The sequence below is a fragment of the Muntiacus reevesi genome, chromosome 17 (assembly GCF_963930625.1).
Source record: "Muntiacus reevesi chromosome 17, mMunRee1.1, whole genome shotgun sequence".
Classification (NCBI taxonomy): domain Eukaryota; kingdom Metazoa; phylum Chordata; class Mammalia; order Artiodactyla; family Cervidae; genus Muntiacus; species Muntiacus reevesi.
Window position 1 is genome coordinate 11,418,352 of NC_089265.1, and position 24,924 is coordinate 11,443,275.

A 24,924-nucleotide genomic window follows, 5' to 3' on the forward strand; every position below is an offset into this window, starting at 1 on the left:
TAAAATATTTCCCATAAATTTTACCTACTTACAAAAGAGGAGGAAAAGAATGGTGGCAATATTTATATCAAGCAGATAGTTTTGTCTACTTTTTAAATTTTAGCCTTTGAATTTTACTTTAAGCATGTCTTTTGTATATGGAAAAACTTAGATATTTTACTTTAATTTTGGAATCATACTCTTGATTCTACATCCTACCTTTCAGCTTTTATATCTCTCCTTTAAAAAGAAAAAATTTTAATTATTAAAGTATGATAACATATTTGCAGGAGACTTGGAAAATACAGAACAAGATTACATATAGTTCCACTATATATTACAATTATTTTTTAAGTAGATAAATTAAGATTTTTAGTTGGAGCTTCAATGTCAAACTCTCAAAAATTAGTAGAATGAATATATAGAGAAGGAGAAGAATATGGTAGACTGCATCTCTCCTTTTATCTGTATAAAATGTACTGGTACCTGGTTTTATTCAGCTTTTTATCTTTTATTGGATTAATCATGATTGTTTTAAATTCAAAAATTAAGTGAATTTGTAGCGCGCACACGTGTGTATGTGTGTGTGTGTGTAGTATTGCTTATCTTAAAACTTTTCAGCCTGTTATTAATCTTTTGTATACCTCAAATAGCCCATGATGACTATGGACTATGGGAAAGAGAAGTACTGTATTTTATGATTTTATCTTTTCCGCCCTCAGTATCCTATTATTCTAACTATACCCATGAAAACATTGCTATGGATTTTTATATTGCATATTTCATGTAGTATGTTTGTTTTAACACTTAGATAATTCTAAGGTGCTGCAGGCATTGCTATCAGGGTTTTTGTTTACTGACCTCTTCAGTTAATGGATCTGTCAGCACCCATTTTCATCAACAACATCCCTGCTCAAAAATTGTTTCTGAAATTCAGCCTTCAATATCTGGAGGTATTTCCTTAAGAAACTTTTGGTGAAAGGGCATATTTCCTAACTATCCAAAGATGTAGTGAATAATTCTTTTCCTTCCATATTTGAAGAGCAATATGGTTGCACAGGCAGTTCTTGAAATATGCCCTTCTCTCCCAGAATTTTTCATGTAACTCATTTTATTTCCAAGTAGAATGATTTTGTCCTTAATAGCTTATGCATTTACTTATATTACATTTATTGTTTTATGAGATTGCAAGTTAGTTATGAGGGCTCTCATAAATACCCTGCTTTATGGCTTTTTCAAGGCAGATAATAGAGCTCCAATACTCCAAAGTATTGGAGCTTCAGCTTATTTTCTGCCCCTTTGTAATTTAAATATGCTCAGATAATTTGCTTTGGTTAAGAAAAAGTAGAAGTGACATGTGGTATGTGACTTTAACACATGTACACCCATGGCGGAGTCAAGTCAATGTATGGCAAAACCAATACAATGTTGTAAAGTTAAATAAATTAATTAATTAAAAAAATAAAATATTCCTTAGGGCATTAAAAAAAAAGATAGCAGTAACACTTCAGTTTTAAGTCATCAAATTAACAAATATCCAAGTGAATAATATGTGAAGATGAATACACGGAACAGCTTTCCATTTGCACGAGCTGTAAAGGTGTGTGCAAATCACCTGAGGGTGGATGGAAATTTCACCAGCCAGAGTCCCCAAGGAAGAAGCAGAGTCCCCCACTCACCCAGTTTTCACGGTCCTTGTCCTGTGAGAAAGAATTTCATTCTTTCTATCTCAAATTTGAGAGTTGCTACTTTAGCATAACTGGTTTTCGACCTGTATCTTTATGATCACACCTCTTTGTTATTGTAGATATAGCTCCAGTGAGTCCTATCTATTTTGGATATTTTCTCCTATTTAGTCAAAAGGAAATATCCTTGACTATATAGAGGATTATCAATCTTGTGCTAGTTAGTCTTCTCCTCTGATAATACCTAGTCATAGCTCAGGTCTCTGAGATTGGTTCTTCAGATCCATCATCTTTTCTCTAGGGAGTTAAATAATATTCCTAATTGCCTTCATCTTGGCGAAACACAAGGAGTCATAGTTTGAATAGAGAGATGTAATGGGTATCCCTCTCCCCCATCTCTTTACTTTTTTAGGTTCTAGATAACTTTGATATTTATTTTCTTTCATCCTATTGTGTTCCATACAATAGAGATTCCATCTTTTACTGATTTCAGCAAAATTTTTAGCCTATTTAATGCAATATCCAATTTACAATATCTTTTCAAAATCTACTCTCTGGTGTCATACAAGGGACACTATCACTTCAAGGATTAATTACTTGCATTTAAAATACTCAGGTAAGAAAACTCTTGAATGAATCTCTAAAGAACATCAGGATCCAGGAAATAAAGCTGAACATAAGTAACTGATAAGGTAGTAGATTGGGGTATCAAACTTAAAAACTGGCAGAGAAACATTGGAGGATGAACGAAAGTTGATAATCAGTTTGCTGAGAGAGTATGTCAGATATTTTTTATGTGTTATATCACTTCTCTTCAGAAAATCTCCTCATACACAATTTTACAGATGAGAGAATTGAGTTCAGAGAAGTTGAAGAATAGAATGAGGATCTCAGATAGCAAGTAAGGGCTTCCCACATGGCACTAGTGGTAGAGAACCTGCCTGCCAGTGCAGGAGACATGAGAGATGCTGGTTCCATCCCTGGGTTGGGAAGATCCCCTGGAGGAGGGCATGGCAACCCACTCCAGTCTTCTTGCCTGGAGAATCCCATACAGAGGAGCCTGGAGGGCTATAGTCCACAGGGTTGCAAAGAGTTGGACATGACTGAAGTGACTTAGCACAACACATGGTTTATAAGTTAAATTTGTCATTATTCCTACACCACCCTGCTTTCTGGGAAGCAGGAGATTTTGTTACTGAGTCCAAACTCATTACTGCTTGCCAAATGACAGGCCAATATATGGAGAGACAAATTGCTGGGGCAAGAAATAAAAGTTTTTTTTTTTTTTTTAAAGCCAGTTTTCTGAGGAGATGGTGGACTAGAGTCCCAAAGGACCATCTTGCTGGGGTTTGGATGCTAGTTTCTTTTATAGAGCAAAAGGGGAAGGGGGTAAGGAGGTAAAGTTTAAAAGGCTAAGTTGTTGCAAATATTTCCTGGTTCCAATTTCTTCCTTCCTGCATCCATTCATAGGTGGGCTTGATCTGAATGTTTGCTGTGAGCTTAAACAAAGGTATTTCTGCTTAATACTAAGACATGGGGAGGCAGGAATTCCAGAGATGGGTCATTATGTATACTTTAAGCTGTGCAGTGCTAAGTTGCTTCAGGCGTGTTCGACTCTTTGTGACCTATGGACTATAGCCCACCAGGTTCCTCTGTCCATGTGATTTTCCAGATAAGAAGACTGGAGGGGGTTGCCATTTCCTTCTCCAAAGGTATAGGCAACATCCCCTTAATGATTGACTTGTAGCAAGAACAATAGGCTGCCAAGATAAAAGCAAAAGAAATAGATGTAATATGGAATCAGATTTGTTCTGCTCTACAAAATTTTATACTTTGACCAAAGAATATAGTCACTAGAAGTTCAGTAATGCTTTTGTCTAGTTTATGTCTGTATAATTCCTGTGTTTAATTCTTTATGCTTTCGGGAGAGGGGCCGTGGCATACACCAGGGGGCAGCATTTCCAGGTCTGATGCTACTATACTGCTCTTATTAGATGATAGCATTCATGGCCCCTGCTTTCATTTCAGCCTTTCCTACAGAGGCTTGCCCAGAACCAATCAGTGATAATTCAGGCCACCTGGCTTCTTTTGCTGGAATATGACTTCTGATCAGTTACTAATCAAAAGTTCTTCAATATTATCTATTCTATAAAATATTGTCATATCAAAACTAATTCCTAATTACTTTTTAAAAAAGTGATAATTTGGGGGGAAATTGAATGGGGACAGGCAGTCTGTAAGTTGATAAAGGGCATACAATCATACACAGGAAGCAAAAGATAAGAGCTCTGAAGGTAAATACTGAGGGATTAGCAAAAACTCTTTAAAGTTAGCCTTTCAAAGATTGTGGAAATTACTGGATTCAAGGCAAAGATCCAAGGAATAGAGGAGCAACCAGAGACAATCTGCATAAGCTGTGAAGTAAGCAGAAAATGACTTTACATCATATCTATGGTATGACCGATCATACCATGGGAGACTTCCCTGGTGGCTCAGCTGGTAAAGAATCTGCCTGAAAGGGCAGGAGACTTTGGTTCGATCCCTGGGCAGGGGAGATCCCTTGGAGGAGAGAATGATCACCCTCTCCAATATTCTTGCCTAAAGATTCCGATGGACAAAGGAGTCTGGCAGGCTACAGTCCATGGGGTCATAGAGAGATGGACATGACTGAGCAGCTAACTCTGTTATGATAAAAGGAAGGAATTGGAAATAGGAAAGCACAGAGAAGGTTGGAGAGATTCAGAGGCAGGAGAAGGGATGTTGGAGGGATCCATAGACTAGATGATGAGATCTAGATGAAAGTGGTTCATCTTCCTTGTAGATATACCATAGAGTAAAGAGGTCATCCAGTGCGACCGGATTCCATGACTGACAGTGAAAAGTCTCAGGTGCTTTATATCTTCTCATTTGCTTTCATATTCTGCAGTTTATTGTGCTGTGACTAAAAGAAGGTGTTTCTTTTTTTTAACTCATAGTGATTTTTGTATCTAAAAATTGTTTTTTAAATCAATTCTGAAAAATTTGCAGCACCAGAATGTTGGTTTTGCCCCCTTCGTTTTATTCTGTGTGGATTTCCAGTTAAAGGCTGTTAGGACTTCTCGTTGGTCATTGATTTCACCTAACCTCTCTTTCATAGTTTCATGTCACAATTTCAACTCTGAGTTGAATTATGAATAATCTCCTCATATTTTTCTTCCAGTTTGTTGATGTTCTCAACAGGTCTGCTTTATCATTTAAACACATCAAATGAAGTTTAAATTTCAGTGATTATATTTTGTATCCCTTTAAATATAGTCCTGATCACTTTCAGTTGTTTCATTTCTTTATTATATTTTCTGTATCTCCTATTATTTCTTTAAACATTGTAATTGTGCTTGTTTTATATATTGTTTCTTATATTTTCAGTATCTATACTCTGTGTGTATCTTATCTTAATCAAGTCTGTATTCTTGATTAGGTTATTGTGTCTCCTCACATTTTTAGATGTAATTACAAGCTGTTTGTTGGAACTTTCATCTTCAGAACCTGCACTGAGATGATTAACCTTTGTTTCTGCCAGTACTAGGGAGCTCTACTAATCTGGAAACAAAACTGTATAAAATTTTGTCTCTTGAATGTAGATTTCACTTCATGAGAGTGTGGTATAAGTCAAATCCCAGGACTCTGAGAGAAGTGCTAGGTATAGAATTATTAAGGCAACCTAAGTCTAACAGACACAGCTTGTCTTTCTTTTTGCCTCATTTGGCCACAATGCAAATTTTTCTATGTGCCCCCTTTCCATCAATATAGTTATTTTGGGTACCTGTCTTAATGTGTAACTTCTCAGGTTTTGCTCCTAGACTTGTCAGACCAACTCGTCCCACTGAGGTACTGAAAACCAGCAAAGTTGAAGGTTTCTGGATTAAACAGCACCTCCAGGGAAGCCCTGGTTTCTGTGTGGATTTTCAACTCTGTATTTAGCTCAATGTTTTTTGTACTGCTTTGTGTTTTGTGAGGATTTTTGATTTTGGTGTTATGGCTCATGGAAGACATCACTTATAGTTTTGTAAACTCTGTAATGCTCTCCCAAGTATGTGAGATCTAATTTAAGGAGTATTTAAGTGTTTAGTAGAGAAAGGACATTTCAGAATAGAATATTTATTTTATGAACCTTTAATACAGAAAAGTATGACAGATTGAATAATAATCCATAATTTCCCACCCATGGATTTCCCTGGTGGCTCAGACACTAAAGAATCTGCCTGCAATGCAGGAGACCCAGGTTCAATCGCTGGGTTGGGAAAATCCCCTGGAGTAAGGGAAACCCACTCCAGTATTCTTGCCTGGGAAATCCCATGGACAGAGGAGACTGAAAGGCTACAGTCCATGGGGTCATAAAGCGAGGAATGAGTGACTAACATAAAAATACTATATGAATATAAAAAATTCAAATCACTCTGAAAGTTATAAAATACACTTCTGTATATTGCAACCTTCTTTCCATTCAAAGTATGTGCCTGTGTATAAAATAAGTTATGTATAATAGTAGATATTATGAAAAGATGCCAAAATGACCTCTAATATTACATTAAATATTATCTGTATTATAAAAAGTATGATTATCACATCAAAGAGATCACATTTTGTACACTCTTCTGTTCTTTACTTTTTTTGGCTTAATGTACCTTAGAGATTTTCCACATTAACTTATAAAAATGTCCTATTTAACTTTATTTTTATTGAAGTATAAGTTGACTTACTATATTATATTTCATGTGTACAGCATAGTAATACAATATTTTTATAGATTATGCTCCATGTAAAGTTTTACAAATATTAGCTAAATGCCATGTGCTGTACAGTATATCCTTGTTACTTTCTTTATTTTGTGTTTAATACTTCATGCCTTTTAATACATTAACTCTGTCTTTTCTCCCCTCCATTCCTCTGCCCACTGGTAACTACTAGTTATTCTCTTTATCTATAAATCTTTTACCATTTTGTTATATTCATTAGTATATTTTATAGATTTCACATTTAGGTGATACCACATAATATTTGGCTTTCTCTGTCTGCATTATTTCACTGAACATAATTCACTCTAGGATCATACATGTTCTTGCAAGTAGCAAAAGTTTTTTCTTTTTATAGCAGAGTAACATTCCATTGTATTCACATACCACTTCTTCTCTTATCTTTTTATCTGTTGCTTGACTCTCTATGCTTCCTGTATCTGGATATCTGTTACATTTTTCAGGTTTGAGACATTTTCCTTCATAATTTCATCAAATACATTTTATGCTCCTTTCTCTTCTCCTTTTCAGTTCAGTTCAGTCGCTCAGTCTTTGTCTGACTCTTTGTGAAACCATGGACTGCAGCACACCAGGCCTTGCTGCCCACCACCAACTCCTGGAGTTTACTCAAACTCATCTCCATTGAATCAGTGATGCCATCCAACCATCTCATCCTCTGTCAGCCCCTTCTCCTCCTGCCCTCAATCTTTCCCAGCATCAGGGTGTTTCCCAATGAGTTAGTTCTTCCCATCAGGTAGCCAAAGTATTAGAGTTTCAGCTTCAGCATCAGTCCTTCAAATGAATATTCAAGACTGATTTCTTTTAGGATGGACCGGTTGGATCTCCTTGTAGTCTAAGGGACTCTCAAGAGTCTTCTCCAACACTGCAGTTCAAAAGCATCAATTCTTTGGCACTCAGCTTTCTTTATAATCCAACTCTCACATTCATACATGACTATTGGAGAAACCATGGTTTTGACTAGACGGACCTTTGTTGGCAAAGTAATGTCTCTGCTTTTTAATATGCTGTCTAGGTTGGTCATAACTCTCCTTCCAAGGAGTAAGCGTCTTTTAATTTCATGGCTGCAATCACCACCTCCAGTGATTTTGGAGCCCCCCAAAAATAAAGTCTGATACTATTTCCACTGTTTCCCCATCTATTTGCCATGAAGTGTTGGGACCAGATGCCATGATCTTAGTTTTCTGAATGTTGAACTTTAAGCCAACTTTTTCACTCTCCTCTTTCACTTTCATCAAGAGGCTGTTTAGTTCCTCTTCATTTTCTGCCGTAAGGGTGGTGTCATCTGCATATCTGAGATTATTGGTATTTCTGCTGGCAATCTTGATTCCAGCTTGTATTTCCTCCAGCCCAACATTTCTCATGATTTACTCTGCATATAAATAAACAGGGTGACAATATACAGTCTTGATGTACTCCTTTTCCTATTTGGAACCAGTCTGTTGTTCCATGTCTAGTTCTAATCTGACCTGCATACAGGTTTCTCAAGAGGCAGGTCAGGTGGTCTGGTATTCCCATCTCTTTCAATATTTTCCACAGTTTATTGTGATCCACACAGTCAAAGGCTTTGACATAATCAATAAGGCAGACATAGATGTTTTTCTGGAACTCTCTTGCTTTTTCGATGATCCAGCGGATGTTGGCCATTTGATCTCTGGTTCCTCTGCCATCTGGTAGTTCACAGTTCATGTATTGTTGAAGCCTGGCTTGGAGAATTTTGAGCATTACTTTGCTAGTGTGTGCAATTAGTATAATTGTGCAATAGTCTGAGCATTCTTTGGCATTTCCTTTCTTTGGAATTGGAATGAAAACTGACCTTTTCCAGTTTTGTGGCCACTGCTGAGTTTTCCAAATTTGCTGGCATATTGAGTGCAGCACTTTAACAGCATCATTTTTTAGGATTTGAAATAGTTCAACTGGAATTCCATCACCTCCACTAGCTTTGTTTGTAGTGATGCTTTCTAAGGCCCACTTGACTTCACATTCCTGGATGTCTGGCTCTAGGTGAGAGATCATACTGTCGTGATTATCTGGGTCATGAAGATCTTTTTTGTATAGTTCTTCTGTGTATTCCTGCCACCTCTTTTTAGTATCTTGTGCTTCTGTTAGGTCCATACCATTTCTGTCCTTTATTGAGCCCATCTTTGCATGAAATGTTCCCTTGGTATCTCTAATTTTCTAAAAGTGATCTCTAGTCTTTCCCATTCTATTGTTTTCCTCTATTCTTTTGCACTGATCACTAAGGAAGGCTTTCTTATCTCTCTCTGCTGTTCTTTGGAACTCTGCATTCAAGTGGGTATAACTTTCCTTTTCTCCTTTGCTTTTGGCTTCTCTTCATTTCATAGCTATTTGTAAAGCCTCCTCAGAGAGTCATTTTGCTTTTTTGCATTTCTTTTCGTTGGGGATAGTCTTGCTCCCTGTCTCCTGTGCAATGTCATGAACCTCTGTCCATAGTTCATCAGGCACTCTGTGTATCAGATCTAGCCCCTTAAACCTATTCCTCACTTCCACTGTATAATTGTTAGGGATATGATTTAGGTCATACCTGAATGGTCTAGTGGTTTCCCCTACTTTCTTCAATTTAAGTCTGAATTTGGCAATAAGAAGTTCATGATCTGAGACATAGTCAGCTCCTGGCTTTGTTTTTGCTTACTGTATACAGCTTCTCCATCTTTGGCTGCAAAGAATATAATCAATCTGATTTTGGTGTCGACCATCTAGTGATGTCCATGTGTAGAATCTTCTCTTGTGTTGTTGGAAGAGGGTGTTTGCTATGACCAGTGCATTCTCTTGGCAAAACTCTATTAGCCTTTGCCCTGCTTCATTCTGTACTTCAAGGCCAAATTTGCCTGTTACTCCAGGTGTTTCTTGACTTCTTACTTTTGCATTCCAGTCACCTATAATGAAAAGGGCATCTTTTTTGGATGTTAGTTCTAAAAGCTCTTGTAGGTCTTCATAGAACCATTCAACTTCAACTTTTTCAGCTCTTTACAGCATTGGACCTTGCTTATATCACCAGTCACATCCAGAACTGGGTGGTGTTTTTGCTTTGGCTCCATCTCTTCAGTCTTTCTGGAGTTATTCTCCACTGATTTCCAGTAGCATACTGGGCACCTACAGACCTGGGGAGTTCATCTTTCAGTGTCCTATCTTTTTGCCTTTTCATACTCTTCATGGGGTTCTCAAGGCAGGAATACTGACGTGGTTTGCCATTCCCTGCTACAGTGGACCACATTTTGTCAGAACTCTCCACAATAACCAGTCTGTCTTGGGTGGCCCTACACGGCATGGCTCATAGTTTCACTGAGTTAGACAAGGCTGTGGCCCATGTGATTAGATTGGTTAGTTTTCTGTGATGATGCTTTTCAGTCTGTCTGCCCTCTGATGGAGATGGATAAAAAGCTTATAAAAGCTTCCTGATGAGATTCCATGGAATTCTCCAGGCCAGAATACTGGAGTGGATAGCCTTTTCCTTCTCCAGGGGATCTTCCAAACCCAGGGATGGAACCCAGGTCTCCCATGTTGCAGGTGGATTCTTTACCAGCTAAGCCACAAGGGAAGCCTGAGAATACTGGGGTGGGTAGCCTATCCCTTCTCCAGTGGATCTTCCTGACCCAGGAAACAAACCAGGGTCTCCTGCATTGCAGGAAGATTCTTTACCAACTGAGCTATCAAGGACGCTCCTTCTCCTTTTGGGACCCCTATAGTATAAATGTTAGTACTGCTACTGTTGTCTCCTAAACTGTTCTCATATTTTGTTTTCATTTTTGCTGTCCAAAATGATTTCTATTATTCTATATTTAAGATTACTTATGAGTTCTTTTGTATCACCTAGTCTGGTATTAATTCCTTCTAGCGTTTTTTGTTGTTGTTGTTGTACTCTTCAATTCTGTTTCTTAAAAAATATTTTTTAGTTCCTTGTTAAAATTCTGTGTTCATTTGCACTTTTCCCAATTTCAGTTAGCATTATTATTACTAATGCTTTTGACTCTTTATCTGATAAAGTATTTCTCTCTTTTTTATTAGTTTTTTTTTTCAGGATTTTTTTTTCTTGTTCTTTTGTTTGGAACAGATTCCTCTGTCTTATCATTTGCTTGACTTTCTTTGTCTCTATGAAATTAGGTGAAATAGTTACCTACCCTGGTCTTGAAGGAGTGTCCTTTTGTGGGAACATTCCTATGTAGTCTGCGTGTGCCCAGTGGCTTTGGTGGAAGATCTGTATCTGACATGATCAGGACTCATGTCTCCCACGAGGGTGCGTTGGCAGCTCTCACATTGGTGGGAGGTGGGAATGGAGATGGAGGGGCTAGAGCTGGAACCAGGTGTGGGCCAAGGCTTCTCCTATGCTCACTGGCTAACACTGCCCTGCTGAGGTGGGTTCATGTCTTAGTGTTCTGGAGCAGAAACCTGATGGCTGGATCCAGGTGGGTTCCATTCCCTCTAAGTGTGCACTCTTCCTCCTCTGAGCAGTGGCACTTTCAACCCAGAGAGGAGCAGCGCTGGAACAAGAGGGGCCAGGACAGGCGTCCAGTGAGGTCTGGAGTTCATGGCGAGGCAGTGTTGGCACATGAGTTTGAGATCCAGACTGTTTCTGATGTGATACCTCCATGAATGCCAGTAATGACTACTCTCACTCTGTTCGGAAGCTGTGCAGGGTCCAGGCTGGCTCTTTCCACCCATCCATGCTGCCTTGTTGGCCCTGGCAGCCTTTGCCCTTGTGTGGAGCAGCAGCAGAGCCACAGGGATCATAGTGGGTGCTCAGTGTGGTCCAGGGTGCCCAGGGTAGTCATGGAAACCAGCCAGCGTCCCAGGCAGTTTAATTCTGCTTCCTCTGCCTTGCTCCCAGGAGAAAGCAAGCACGTGTGTCTTCTTCATGAGCAAAAGTCTAGATTTTTTTTACAACCCTTCTGTTGGTCCTACTGGTTTTCAAGCTAGCTAAGGGGACTTGTCTTCTCAGTGTCAGACCCCAGGGTTAGGGTGTCTACTATGTGGTTTGGACAGCTCACTCTCCAGGGAGGATCTCCAGGCTGGTATAATCCCCTTCTTTGTCTGTGTCCTCCTCCTAGGGGTGCAGGTCTCCATGACTGAGGCTCTTCTCTTCCTACCTAACTCCATTTGGATCTTTCTTTACCACCTTGGTTGTATGAGTCCCTCTGCCAGTTTGTTTTCAATGAGAGTTGCTCCATACATAGATGTATTTTTGATGTGTTCATGGGGGGAGGTGAGCTCAGTGTTCTACTCTGCCATCTTGATATCCTCCCCACAATAATGTACCTATTTAATTTTAAGCTTCAGAGTTTTCCAGGTAGATGAATCATAATTTATTTGATCGTTTATTGTTTGGTGGATATTTTACTTCAATTCCTCACTTTTTCTTCAACACACACACAAGTAAGGATGCTACAAGCAAGGTTCCCCATTTCTTAAAATTTCACACATATAAAGCAGCAGGGGAATTCTGGGGTCAGAAGGTCTCCGAGTAGTGATTCTTCACTGAATTGAGTTGTAAGATTTGTATTATATTTTTTTCCCTTAGGAAATCTGGATGAACATGTCCCTCACAGACTTTGGTATAGCCTTAACTTCATTGCCTGTACTGTTTACAGATTCCAACACCTACCATTCCTTTACCAGTGTTTTGTTATAAAGCTGAGAATAGGCAATAATTTCCTCTTACAGAGTTGTTGTGAGGTTTAGAGAAATATGTGATTGCCTCTGTGTGTGTGTGTGTGTGTGTGTGTGTGTGTGTGTATGTTAGTTACTCAGTCATGTCTGATTCTTTGCAACCTTAGGGACTATAGCCCACCAGGCTCCTCTGTCCATGGGATTCTCCAAGCAAGAATACTGGACTGGGTTGCCGTTCTCTTCTCCAGGGGATCTTCCTGACCCAGGGATTGAACCCAGGTCTCCTGCATTACAGGCAAATTCTTTACCAAGTGAGCTGCCATAATTGGCCCACTCTTTTTGTGGGCCAGTACATGGTGGTTTCTGCTTGAGCAATTACAGCCCTCTGGTGAAGCCAAGTCTCTGGACTTTTGCCCCAAACTTTGGATGAATGCCCATTTATGACCCTTATTTGGTAAATAAAAAATAGCTGTTTGCTTTTATTCTTCTAATTGCAGTTATTAGTGAAGCTAGAGAAGGGAAAAACCCATAAGAGACCAATGGAAGAAAACTTTTTTCTGGGGGAATCTTTGGTTCAAAAATAAATATGGTAGGAATTGTGGGGAGTATTAAATTGTATTAGTATCTTTGTAACCATTGCCCTTTGAAAATAAATTACCTTGGTTTACATTAAAACACTAGTATAATTTAAAAATGTAAGAAGGTAAGAAAAAAATTAAACCATGAAACAAGAGAGGAAAGGCCCAAGAATATAGAATATAGTTATTTTTATTGGTCCTTGAATTTATCATGAAAACCTGCATTTCCATATTATATTTGGAACCTGGTAGCTGTGCACCATTTTATTTTTTGAAAACCTTTTAATTGGGGTATAACCAATTAACCATGTTGTGATAGTTGCCGGTGAACAGTAAAGGGCCTCAGCCATGCACAAACATGTATCCATTGTCCCCTCAACTTCCCTCCTGTCTGGCTGCCACATAGCCCTGAGCCGAGTTCTCTGTGCTATGCACTATTTTAATGCTAGTTTTCAACTTTTCATCCTCCCACTGCCTCCCTCCGCCACCACCTTGAGAGGCGGACTCCATGTTTTCATCAACAGTACTTCATGTTTTGCTGTCTGGCTACTTCTCTGCATCCACTATTTCTTGTGAGACCACACTGAAAACAAATAAATGAACACTCTTCACACTTCAAAAGGAGACCCAAAGGGAAGAAGAATGAAATTGGGGCCAAAAGGTTAAGAGAGGAAAGATGTAGTCACTCTTCTTCTGGGCCAATACATGGTGGTTTCTGTTTGAGTGAGCAATTACAGACCTCTGGTGAGCTGAGCCTCTGGACTTTGGCCCCAAAGTTTGATAATTTGGTCCTCAGTATGATTGTCTTTGAATTTTTCATGCATTTTTTTTTTCCTTGGTGTTCTGAGTCAAAATGTCTCAGGTAAAAACTTCCCATTTTCTATAATAAATTCCCAATTTCGATCTGCTCTGATAACAGTGCTAAGGTGTTTCTCTATTTCTCTGTCTCCCTCATACACACACTGTTCTGCAGTCTCAGAGCCAATGAAAGGTGAATCTAATATGAGAAATCGTATATCAGAATGTAGACCCTATGGTATGTATATATATACACAGGGGTACACAAGTATTTATTAATGAATATCCTTTTGTCTAAACATTTCTGTTTATACATCTATGACATAGCTACTTTCCAGCGTGTCTGTTCTCTGTTATTTGTACTTATTTATAGGCAATGATAAACATATATATATCCAGCTGAAAGATACACATGCACACAATTATACATGTGTATATGTGTATATACGGACTCTCCTAGTGGCTTAGCAGTAAAGAATGTGCCTGTGATGTAGGAGATGCAGGTTCAATCCCTGGGTCGGGAAGACCACCCTGGAGAAGGAAATGGCAACCCAGTCCAGTATTCTTGCCTGGGAAATCCCATGGATAAAGGTGCCTGACACGCTACAGTCCATGGGGTCGCAAAAGAGTCGGAAATGATTACTGACTAAACATACACATATGTATATACACACACAAATACATGTACATCAGTGTGTGTGTTCACTATATCCATATAATTATTTTAGCTTTATGATAGATGCTATTGACAAAAATTAATCTATAGTCAATCTAAGAAAGAAATGGAAAATTTTGAGTCCACATGAGTGTGAGGTCAGTATAAATGTGACTTTGTTGAAGGAGTACATGCAAGCAAGGTCAAAGGTCATATCTTGGTAGAAAGTGACTACTCATTGTGAGGAGCAAGTATCTTAGTTCAGAGTTATAGTGCTTTTTTAAGTATGGGAAGATGCAAGAAATTGGGTTCATAAGATTTTCTCCTACAAATATCTAACTATCTAAAGGCCAATTCTGCCATTTTCCCTAGAATGCAAAGTGTCTCATCCTGATCTTTGCTCTAAATTCCTTTCAGGGTGGTGCAAGATGTAGGTCAGTGACTGCAGAGGCTAGTGACTTGATTCTTCTAGAACTGGACGGTAGGCTGTAGTCTTTATTTTACAATTCCCTTCCTTCCAGTCTTAATTTTGGCTGAGGTTTTGGAGGCATTCTGTGACTGATTTGTTCCATGGTGCTAAAAAAGCTCATTACCAGGTTGAGCATGGATTTCTTCGGTAGTCCTTTTAATTTGCTGTTGGACTTCCCAGGTGGCGCTAGTAGTAAAGAACTCACCTGCCAGTGCAGGAAATGTAAGAAACCTGGGTTTGATCCCTGGGTCAGGAAAATCCCCTGGGGTACAGCATCCCAGGACTAAGCCCTGTTAACAGTAGCCAAAAGCCTCTGGAACGCCTGTCTTGCTAATCAGTTATGGCCCAGGAAATGGTTTGTTTCCTCTTGCTGATTCTTCTGGCATCTGGAGCTATACTATTATAGCCATTCATCTTACAGAACTATATTTGATTAATCATTTCAAGTTGCCTAGTTATCATTTTTATCAGAGGCAGAGTCACACACTTGGTAGTGTAAGACTTAATCTTATAAAATAGGCAGAATACAAGTAGTATTCATATTTACATTAATACAGTCATAAGTAGGTAAACTTATCTTTTTAGGAGATTACATAGCTGGCTCTAGAAGAAGAAAAGTGGGTGATGATGGCTGAACTGGTGTTCTGCTGTTAGAAGGGTTTGTTAACACATAATGCAGATGCAAAGTGCACACTTGAGAGGAGGGAGGAGGCCCACATGGGCAGAGAAAAATTTTATATTTAAATTTTTCTTGTCTTGCCTTAAAATATGAGTTTTATTTCATTACTACAAAAATGAGGCTGCATGGTTCAAATGACACTTTTATTCTAATACCAAGGAGAGGAAAATGCAGAAGAAATAATAGTTATGTTTAAATACAATGCTGTCTTTTTGGATTGAATTGTGACATCATATGCTCGGGTAAACAGAATTATATGGATAAAAGAATGCATTTTTCTGCAAGATAAAAGAGGAGATCAAATTAACTTTGGAGAAGCAAAATATGACTTTTTTCTCTTTTGCGGTTATTTAGAAAAATTTACTTTGCTTCCCTGGTGGCTCAGATGGTAAAGAAAAATATACTAAAGATATCTAAAGAACACAAATGGCATTTAATAAATCCTGTGACTCACAAAATTAAAGATATTGGTGTGGTAATCTGAGGAAGGGAAGAATGAATAAAGGCTAATAAGTGCTACGTCAGTTATTTTACCATGCTTAACTAGAAGGCAAATATTTTCTTCTAATGAGGTTATTATTTTTTCTATAGCAATCGTTTGTTTCTCAGTTTGAATTCATATAATCAGTATATTATCAGTATATTTGTTAAAGTTGGCGTTCTATCTTTTGTCTGTAAAGAAACCACCCCGTGTTTTCTCAAAAGCCAAAACTTCATGATGGTAGATGCCTCTTCATAATGTCACTGAAGTTCCCCAACCACTGTCACTTATTTAATTAGCTTTGTAACCAACTTTTGAATCTTGAGGTTACTAGACTATAACTGGAGTTAATTACATATTTTTTACATGGGGGCACAGACAAAGAGGACAAAATATTTTAGTCCATAGTATCATATTTTATATCTACTACTTGCTTTTAGTTGTTTGACTTGAATAAAGTTAGTCAAAATCTCTGATTTTTGCTTTTCCTTCCTAGAAAAATGGCACAAAATTCAGTTCCTGATTCTTCACAGCTGTTGTGAGCCTGTTACAGGATATGTGAATGTAGCTATTAATTTTGACGATGATGGTCATGTGCATGTTTTCTTAGAGTTGAGAAGAGGATGGGTAATGTGAAGGTCTGCATATCAAGATGGGGCAGTTAACCAATAGTCTAGGCTCGAATGGTCGCTGCCCCAGTGCATGAAAGTGGCCTCGGTGAATTTTTGTGGATGGCACCTGAATACTTCTCAGAACGGTTAAAGGTTTATGTCCAGTACTGAGATAACTTGATAATCATGATGCCAATGCATGTTAGAGCGCATTAGCGATCATTTCCATAAGACAGTGGCAAATAATAAACAATAGAGCAGATCATAACAATTTAAGATGACTCCTTTAAAAAAAAGTTAATGGGTATGTGTGTACTCGATTGTGTTCAGCTCTTTGTGATTGCATGAACTGTAGCCCACCAGACTCCTCTGTCCTTGGGATTTCCCAGACTAGAATACTGGAGTGGGTTGAAGCCCCCAAAAGGTTAATACCTACTTTTATCTTCTCTGAATCCTAGTTCTAACTATTTTGCCCATGGCTATTTATTTTTAGCACTTCCCAAGTGGTGCTAGTGGTAAAGAATCCACACCAGTGCAGGAGACACGGGTTTGATCCTTGGGCTGGGAAGATCCTCTGGAGAAGGAAATAGCAAGCAATTCATTCCAGTATCCTTGCCTGGGATGCCATGGACGGAGGAGTTTGGTGGGCTACAGTTCATGCAGTCACAGAGTTGGCCATGACTGAGTACACACACACACACATTTATTTTCAGGTGTACTTTCTACCCCCACACCTCCTTTCTTCTTTCTGTGTTCTCCTTTCTGCAGCAGAGAGGGATATTTGAAAACTATACTTCTTGGGTCCCATTGCCCATCTTATGCTTGATATGTTCAGTCAATCTAAGTTCTGTTGTTCCAAAGTGAGGGAAGGGCAGTAAGTCTAATTCTCCATCTCTCTGCTTCAGGATGAATTTTCAGCAGTGGCTCATATCCGTGATTCAAGTCCTTTCTATAATAGACAGCCCTAATTTGCCACCAGTTCTTTATTTATGGTCTTAGTCCCCCTGCAGTCCCATATCATGGGTCTAGCTCCTGCTGGTGGGCCCTCCTTGAGAGTTCCAGCTTGCAGCTGGTAGCCCCTTCTATAGGCTCATCTGGTGGTCTCTCTGGAAGTACTTTCACTGGGGTTTCAGCTCCCTACTGAGCATGGCTCCTGGACTCTGATGTCATCATCTCTTCTTTATTTCATACCTCTAGTTTTAGGGAGTGCAGCCATTTCTTGCAGACAAGATATCTCTGGGTACCTCATCTTCCCAAGTTTTCAGTTTTTCTGAAAACTCGGTGACTAGTTTGCTGAATTAAAGTCCCTAATGTGGTTCTGCTTTCTGGCCTGGATACAGACTTGACAGAGTCATCAACTAACATGTGGAGTATAGCCAGCTCATTAAAAAGTGAGAAAAAAGTTGAAAGGAAGGAGATGGGTGGATGAAATAAATCTGTTTTAACCAAATGTGATGATGTTATATATATACACCACAAGAACCTTTTCTTTTGATCTCATCATTACAATGAAATTCTGATAGGGATTTGGTGAGACTATCAACTAAAAGATGGCGTTTTAACAGAGAACTATTAAATGTTGTATTATGTGGCAGCGTAGATGGGAGGGGACTTAGAGAATGAATACATGTATGTGTATGGCTGAGTCCCTTTACTGTCCCCCTGAAACTATCACAACATTGCTAATGGCTATGCGCATGCATACTAAGTTGCTTCAGTCATGTCTGACTCTGCCACCCCACGGACTGTAGCTGCCAAGCTCCTCGGTCCATGGGATTCTCCAGGCAAGAATACAGGAGTGGATTGCCATGCACTCCTCCAAGGCATCATTCCTAACCCAGGGATTGAACCTGCATCTCTTATGTCTCCTCCTTTGACAGGCGGGTTCTTTACCACTAGTACCACTTGGGCAGCCCAAATTGGCTATATTCTGATATAAAATAAAAAGTTTAAAAAAAGATGGCATTTTAAAACTTGTATGGTTTGCTTATCAATTGGTTCTTGACTATAAAGTCATTTTTTATCATAGCTATTTGTAGAATACTTTTGCCTAAATATTTGCTCTTTGCAATTAATAGTTTAGATTGATTACAATTTGGTAAGAAATAAACTAGGATAGATTTTTTTTAACAGATTTCCTAATAAATCAATGGGTTAATTATTGAGAAATGAATAATTCCCATTTGAAATTTAGATAGACTCTGTCCTGAACACATCACTGTTTGTCTATATCTATAGAATTGATAGAAATAAATGCATTAACAAATACATATGACACATCCCACTATTAATTGGCATAAACTACTGCATGCAGTTACAATTCAATATTTTTATGAGCTAAAAATGGAATCGTATCCTCATTTAGCAGTTGGGGAGCAGGAAGTCTTGTGTAAAGCAGGGGAGTGGTGGCCAGGTGATCCTGGCTGGAGGGTGAGCTCTCCACAGCCTTTGTGCTGTGACCAGAGGCAGGAGCCCCCGTGTGCTATCCAGCATCTAGTGTGGTTAGGTTACAGATTTCTCATTTGGGAAAAGCATGCTAGCATTCTTGATGGTATTTCTGGAAATAAGAAAAAAAGGGACCCCTCTGAGGAAATAAAGACAAGGAGGAAAAGTTGGGATACTGGAGCTTCTGACTTGATGATAATTATAGTTTCAATAAAAGCAGACACAAATTTATCGAGTACCATGCCACATTCAAAGTGTCAGGAAATTTAAACACACTCATTTATTTAGTCCTCATAATTGATGAGGTAAAACTATTTACAAGATGAACATTATTGCTCTTCCAGATTATTGAACTAAAGATCAGGGAAGTTAAGTAACTTGTCTATGATGACAGTTGAGTGGAAAATTCAGGATATTAAAAGAAGACTTTCTGGCTTGGGAGTTGATGTACTTCCCACTGTTCTATATAATAAAACACTATTTTATCATCTGCACCTTGGATAGTTAAGGTGTTGAATGATCCATCTTCAGTTGAGATGAGAAGTGGCAATAGATTTTTGTGTTTTTTTTTTGCTGTCATGCACACACACAAAATGCTAGATTTGGCACTGATTACTATATATATAGTAGGCAGAAGAGTAGCCTCCAGAGATGTCCAGAATCTAATTACAGGACCCTGTGAATACATTACCTTCTCTGGCTAAAGTGACTTTTCAGATATTATAATGTTAAGGACTTTCAGATGAGGAGATTATCCTGGCTTATTTCAGTGGTCTGATCTAATCACAAGGGAGGTAGGAGGATCAGAATCAGAGAGAGAGAGATGTGGTGATAAAAGCAGAGGTCAGACTGACACATTAAGAATGGGCCATGAGCCAAGGAATGTAGGCAGCCTCTGAATGCTGAAAAAGTCCAGAAAACATTCTCCCTGGAGCTTCCAGAAAGGATGCAGCCTTGCTGACTCATTTTAGACTTTATTCCACTAGTGCTGTAACATAATAAATTTGTGTTGTTTTAAGTCACTGTATTTGTGGCAACCTAGAACAGCATTTGTAAATGAATACACTTACTTGTTCTGTTTAAATCATGAATATGAATAGGCTCTGGGTTCTCTATTTGATTATTCTATACTGATACACATTTCATTACTCTGTTATCATCATGAAAATAAATTAATAGGAGGCAAAAATCAAATCTCAGCATCAATAATTGCATAGGTCGTGTGATTCTGATAAGGAGGATATTAAAGGATAAAGGATAAAGGAGTTAATCTTCTCAGGCAGTCAGCTAACGGCACTGTTAAAGATGAGCTCCTAGAGCTGTGTATTGTTAAATGTTTCAACTAGAAACCTAGAAGAACTCCATATTTAAAGGATGCAAAAGTCACTTAGAGTGTAAGTGATACTGCTCACCTCCTGAAAGGGGCTTGACCACCCACGGGAAATGTTATCTCTGATTTCTGTCTGTGTATCCCTTTTTTAATGATATATTTTCACCTCGAGGGCGGCATGCATTAACACAAGGAGCTATATAATGGTCAGTTACTTTCTATTGGTTGCAAGACACAACTGCTGGTTTCTTTTGACCTATTGTGATCACTCACCTAGAGCCAGACATCCTAAAATGTGAAGTCAAGTGGGTCTTAGGAAGCATTACTATGAACAAAGCTAGTGGAAGCCATGGAATTCCAGTTGAGCTATTTCAAATCCTAAAAGATGATGCTGTGAAAGTGCTGCACTCAATATGTCAGTGAATTTGGAGCACTCAACAGTGGCCACAGGACTGGAAAAGGTCAGTTTTCATCCCAGTCCCAAAGAAAGGCAATGCTAGAGAATGCTCAAACTACCACACAATTGCACTCATCTCACACGTTAGTAAAGTAATGCTAAAAATTCTCCAAGCCAGGCTTCACCAATATGTGAACCATGAACTTCCAGATGTTCAAGCTGATTTTAGAAAAGGCAGAGGAACCAGAGATCAAATTGCCAACATCCACTGGATCATTGAAAAAGCAAGAGAGTTCCAGAAAAACATCTCTTTCTGCTTTATTGACTATGCCAAAGCCTTTGACTGTGTGGAAAATTCTGAAAGAGATGGGAATACCAAACCACCTGACCTGCCTCTTGAGAAACATGTATGCAGGTCAGGAAGCAACAGTTAGAACTGGACATGGAACAACAGACTGTTCCAAATAGGAAAAGGAATAAGTCAAGGCTGTATATTGTCACCCTGCTTATTTAACTTATATGCAGAGTACATCATGAGAAACGTTGGGCTGGAAGAAGCACAAGCTGGAATCAAGATTGCCAGGACAAATATCAATAACCTCAGATATGCAGATGACACCACCCTTACGGCAGAAAGTAAAGAAAAACTAAAGAGCCTCTTGATGAAAGTGAAAGAGGAGAGTGAAAAAGTTGGCTTAAAGCTCAACATTCAGAAAACTAAGATCTTGGCATCTGGTCCCATCACTTCATGGCAAATAGATGGGGAAACCATGGAAACAGTGGCTGACTTTATTTTTCTGGGCTCCAAAATCACTGCAGATGGTGGTTGCAGCCATGAAATTAAAAGACGTTTACTCCTTGGAAGGAAAGTTATGACCAACCTAGACAGCATACTGAAAAGCAGAGACATTGCTTTGTCAACAAAAGTCCATCTAGTCAAGGCTATGGTTTTTCTGGTGGTCATGTATGGATGTGAAAGTTGGACTGTAAAGAAAGCTGAGCGCAGAAGAATTGATGCTTTTGAACTGTGGTGTTGGAGAATACTCTTGAGAGTCCCTTGGACTGCAAGGAGATACAACCAGTCCATCCTAAAAGAGATCAGTCCTGCGTGTTAATTGGAAGGACTGATGTTGAAGCTGAAACTCCAATACTTTGGCCACCTCATGCGAAGAGCTGACTCATTTGAAAAGACCCTGATGCTGGGAAAGATAGAAACCAGGATGAGAAGGGGCCGACAGAGGATGAGATGGCTAGATGGCTTCACCGACTCATGGACTTGGGTTTGGGTTGACTATGGGAGTTGGTGATGGACAGGGAGGCCTGACGTGCTGCTGCTCATGGGGTTGCAGAGTCAGACACGACTGAACGACTAAACTGAACTTGTGGCATATAAACATAACTAAGCTCTTGCTTGATTAGGTACCAGGCCTCAAACACGGTCTAATTAGTTCAGCGGTAGAAGCAGCATCTATATCCCCTAAGTCCTTCATTGGGGATTTGGTGGATCCAGAAGGAAACAATTCCCGTATTCTTTCCTCTCAACATATGTCCCAAGAAATAATACAGAGCAAAGGAATCTTTCAAACTGATTGTGTGGGCTGGATCTGGATATGAAGATGATGGATTACTTTGGATCCAAGTTGGGTTGGATAGAGGTCCTACCAAAAATAAGCCAAATAACAACTGCTCCATCCCCATTGTCCTAGAGCAGAGTTCTTCTATGTCCTAGGTAGTTCTCCCAGCATGACTCACAGTTCATAGTGGTGAAACCTCTTACTAACCTATCACTTCTTTGGAGAGAATATAGAAGCATTAATATTCCTAAGTCCATTTGTGTTCCTTTTTATTTTGCACATGAAAATAGTAAAGAGGAGAACAATCTGGGATATGAGGGAAATTGTCCAATCATAATGTTACAAGTTAATATTTTTGCAAGTAATGTCAATTAACTTATTTAAAAATCCTCGTGTAGGAATGAATCTGGCCATAGGAATTCCCACCAAATAATCAGTTTTGGTTTTTTGAAATTGAATATCTCCTGTTAGAATTTTTATAGATAGGTCATAAAATTCTAGTTGAATTCTCAATTTGCTTATTTTAAAACAATATTAGGAGCACAATATTACCTGATGGGAGATTTTGAAACAACTCAGTATTGTGTTTAATTATGCTGACTCGATTTTATTTAAAGTTTGACACTAAATTTGTGTTGGGGGGCAAGTGAGATTTATTAATCTGTATGTCTTAAAAAAAGAGAGGTATCACTTCTCAGTAATTTTAATATGTGACTATAAAAAGAAAGAAAAAATATTCTTGTCAGGTCAAATTAGAAAACCTTATCTAGGGAAAATACTAAGTTTTTAAAAACAATTTAAATGTGTGATATATGGAACGAAGTAAGTTATATAATCATTCTATCTTGGTTTTTCATTTTGGGGACTGCATGTCACAGAGATTCAAGTAAAGAGATTGCTACTACACTGCCACTAATAGTGGTAGCCAGTGTCAAGCAACATCACAAGATTTAAAAGCAGTTTTCTGTCATAAGGAATGCATATTAATAATGTGCTGTGTTTAGTCGCTCAGCCATATCCGACTCTGTAGCCCACTAGGCTTCTCTGTTCTCTGTCCATGGGATTTCTCAGGCAAGAATGGTGGAGTGGGTTGATATGCCCTCCTCCAGGGGATCTTTCCAACCCAGGGATTGAACCCAGGTCTCCTGCATTGTAGGCGGATTCTTTATTGTCTGAACCACCAGGGAAGCCCATGTTACATCATATGCATCTTTAAACATCACACTGTGTAACTAAATGTATATCATTTTTACTTGTGAATTATATCTTAATAAAACTGAAAAAAAAAAAAACCTGAGATGGGGGATATAAAGCAGTTTTCTGCCTGGTATCTTAATGTCTAGTTGGTGAGATCCCATTTCATAGGTATGTAGTTAAAATTTATAGAATGGTGAGTCAAACTTTACAGTAGACATTTGATGAGTTATTATAATAAGTGATGACTAGTGACTAGATTGTCTTAAAATTTGTTCTTAACACCCCTAAGAGATGATCCAGTCACCATCTAATGTACTTTCCCATTTGCAATTAATATATCACAGAGTGATCACATCCAAGCTTCCTGGAGAATGGTCACTAGCTAATGAAGATGCTTGTAGTCTCCCTGAAGTCCCATCTTCCAGACACTTGTGTCCATGATTTGGTTAACATCTTAAGCATGCTCTGAACAGAAAGCTGTTATGGAATCATTTCTTTGTGGCTCTGGCATCAGTGGATGATAATATTTTTGAAAGGTGAAATAGGCTGTGGTTTTTTTCTGGTTTCATGTTCTGGTTGAAAATCTGGGGGAATTTACAGTTGTGTCACCTTTCAATGATCATTGTATCATAAGCCCATTTACCCTAATAAAAAATCTGTAAAAGTAAAAAAATACTATATGTATGATTTATAATTGATAATTAGTTGAATGAAAATAATGATAATTGTGTAGAAAACAGTAAAGATCTTGGCTAAAATTCAGTAAGCAGGAGTAGGAAGCATATTTTCCAGTAGAGAAACCTGGAAAAAGCTTCTTATTCTGAACTATTAGTTATTATTAAACTATTTTAGATGATTCAATATACTGCTTTAAAATAAAAAAATGAGATGGCAATGACTAATATAATCATAATTGCTATTTTTATGATTGTAGAGACTTTTGTTGATGAAATAATAAAATAAATAGAAAAAGTAATTGTAGATTTCATGATTGCATACATAGAAAATTTTGTATAGTCCACTCAAAAATATTAGTCATTATGAAATATTCACTTAAGGGGCTAGGTAATGTCAAATAACTAAAATACAACTGTTCTTGCGTTATAGCAGTAACTTAAAAATTATATAATTGATAAATACTACTTACAGTATAATAGAGATAAAAATATTTGGGGGGATAAGCAGCAATTCAGATGAAAATGACAAAATGAGGACATGCTCAAGGGCATATATCTTATTCATCATAGTTGGTGTCAATGGGTGAGCATGGAGGAGAGATTTGCTATGAATGGAAAAAGAATGAAGTAAGAATAGAACCTTGACCAAAATAATAACACATGATGAACAGAGGAGTATGTTTAATTCATCTTCTTGTTTCTGAGGTTTAAAACTAAGTAAATAAAAGATAACTGGGGAGTTGAATCATGTTTTTAGTTTCACTAAATGCTGTGAAAATGGGTATTCTGTCCAAGTTAATTTGCAGTTGAAATATTATATGTACCAGCATTCAAACTGAAGTTTTCTTTGGTTTATAATGTTACTAGAGATATTACTGAACAGGCATATAAAAAATATAGCATTTGTCAGTGATACAACGTTTTGATAACTATACTACATGAAGGTCTCATACA